This window comes from Nicotiana tomentosiformis, chromosome 2 (assembly GCF_000390325.3).
Source record: "Nicotiana tomentosiformis chromosome 2, ASM39032v3, whole genome shotgun sequence".
Classification (NCBI taxonomy): domain Eukaryota; kingdom Viridiplantae; phylum Streptophyta; class Magnoliopsida; order Solanales; family Solanaceae; genus Nicotiana; species Nicotiana tomentosiformis.
The window spans coordinates 141,501,270-141,503,968 of record NC_090813.1 but is presented as its reverse complement, the minus strand read 5'-3'; the positions used below and the strand labels follow the sequence as shown (position 1 = coordinate 141,503,968).

General features: G+C 31.2%; 1 non-coding gene across 1 annotated transcript; it reads left to right on the top strand.

Annotated features, from left to right (window-relative positions):
- Nucleotides 1-1,067: 1,067 nt before the first annotated feature.
- LOC117281087 (U4 spliceosomal RNA) lies at nucleotides 1,068-1,219 on the top strand. The gene has a single exon (XR_004511704.1). It is a non-coding gene; the product is annotated as a U4 spliceosomal RNA (small nuclear RNA).
- The last annotated feature ends 1,480 nt before the right edge of the window (nucleotides 1,220-2,699 follow it).

Sequence of the window (2,699 nt, the reverse complement as noted above, 5' to 3'; positions counted from 1 at the left end):
AAAATAATTGGCATTTACCTACTTTCTGAATTTGAGGGGAAAAAATAAGAGAAAAAAATTAAATAATACAATTGTTAATAAACAAAGTATAGTAAACTGAAATATCTAAATTAGGTAGATTTTCTAAATTCTAAAAGTATTTACAACATTCCAATTTTAATGAATTCGTTGCACCAAATGTATGGAGACTTTGCAAGTATTAGTGATTGAAGTTGAAGTTCCTCGGAGACTTCTCATTGTCGAATTCAATTTTGCTTTATGCCTATACATTGTGCGCTCTTAAGTTAATCGATTGGACTCTATATTAACTAGGCAATGACAAATTATATTTGAATATACATGTACATACATGATGATCAGCTACATATAATACAGAATAAATAGACCTAATGAATTGTACGATGTGTATATGATTAAAATAAAATTTTAAACCAATTCCAAACCCATTATTACAAGAAGAGAAGTGGGTGCATTGGTAATTAAAAAAGAATTATGAATAATTTGTATAGTCTAGTAACTTGAATAATTACAATAGTAATTTCTGAAAATAATGGAGCAAGAAGAACAACAAGTGGTTTAAATAAAAGGAATTTGGGAAATTTTGGATTACTTAACAGATTAAGGGGTAATTTTTAAATGTTTGCTGATGATAGGGATAAATTTGGCCAGATAGTATAACGGTAGAGGTAAATTTAGCCGGATAGTATAACAGAGGTTAAATGTGGACAATATTCAAAAGTAGAGGGGTATATTTGACTCTTTTCCCTTTATATATAGGGCTGCTATGCATTAAAATTAGTAACTTTATTAGAAGAATAGGTTTAGTTCCTTAAAAGTCTTCATGTGATAAGAAACTACTACTACTAAGTAACTAATGTAAAGTTAATCAAGTGAAATAATTTAAACTAATGAGCAGTCAGATTCAGTTTCACCTTTTTGGAAGTTAGGTTTTTGAGTATAAGAATCCAACTAATTTTCAAGACCAGCTGTTATCCCACATCGACCATGTGGAGATAAGAGTCCAGAAAGGAGGGCTACAAATTTCGATTGCAAAAGAATAGACAATTATCTTTGCGCTTGGGGCAATGACGCAGCTAGTGAGGTTCTAACCGAGGCGCGTCTATTGCTGGTTGAAAACTATTTCCAAACCCCCTCTTTGGCCTGGGTTCTGCCCTGGCCATTGAGAATTTTTGAATAGGCTTCCCTTTAGGGTAAAGCCCTCCAATTCTCAGTCCAATTATTAACAAGTCTAACCATCACAATTTCCTCAAATCTGCACAACCATAATGGACAAGTGTATGTTGCTGAATGACATTGAAATTTCCATGTTTTGTTAGGCTTAAAATATATTTTTGATATTTTGAGGAATAAACGGTTTACAAAACTCAAACCAACCATATTTACAAACCATACAACGTGAAGCTAACTTTGCTTTGCACATTCCTTGATCAACTATAAGGTGTTTATACGTTGGGAGGTCAGCCTCTTCATTTATGATTTGCAGCTACCAATTCTAAGAGGGAAAGGGGCTAAGATATCTTAGATTATGCTCTATTGAGATGCTTCCATAATCCAGCTTGTACCACAGACTGATCTTTTTTTCTTTTTTTTTTCCCATTATTTGTACACTCGTCTGTGCTTATTGTTGCAGTAAATATTGATATTCTTTGCTAGAAACAGGGACGCAGATACCTTTCAAGTGGTGATACTTTGTTCATATTAATAGCACGTTTGGCCAAGCTGTAGAAATCAGCTTATTTTGAGAAGTGCTTTTGAAAAAAGTGCTTTTTGAGAGAAACAGTTTGTGTTTGACTAATCACTCTGAAAAACACTTTTGAACAATAATTTGTGTTTGGCCAAGCTTTTCAGAAAGTGCTTTTAAGTATCAAATTACGAATAAAGACATAAATATATTTACTTAATAGTTAATATTATAAGTAAATAAATAATCTTAAAAAATTATTATTACAGGCAATAATTAAATCTTTTCATTTTATGTAAGTAAAATATGAAAATAAAATTTAAAAGTACTTAATTCTTTTAATATAAGTTAAATATGTTAAAAATCATTCAACAAATATAAAAGCATTCACCCCTAAAGTCCTATATATTATAAAGTTATCCTAAAAATAATAAGAAATATTTATACATTAATATCCTAAGTATTAGGTTTAACGATTATTTTGGTATATACTATATTTTGTTAAAGATATTTTTGATAAGAAGAAAAGTCAAAACTGCTTCTGCTTTTGGGAACAAACTACTTTTTTCAGCTTTTCAGAAACTGCTTCTGCTTCTTCCCAAAAGCACTTTTTTTCTCAAAAAAAGCTTGGCCAAACACCTCAAGTTAGGAAAAAAAAAAAGTTTTTTCTTGAGAAGCTTGGCCAAACAGGCTATAAAGTGGTTCCCTTTGTTGTGATCAGATAGACGGCTCGTAAAGAAAATGCAATTCAGTTTTAGACGCCGTAAACGTAAAGGTGCATGAAATAGAAATTGGTACTAGACTAACCTTATGATACCAAATTTACCTACGTTACTTCTAATCTAAGAAGGCATTGTTGACGTCTAAATAGAAAAACAGCATTTCGTTAAAGCTTGGTTTACTTAACAACATCGAAGAAAAATTGCACTCTATGAAAATAGTCCCATGAGCCATGCCTGAGAACAGTTGCAAAGAAACAAAACTCTAAATAATCAAA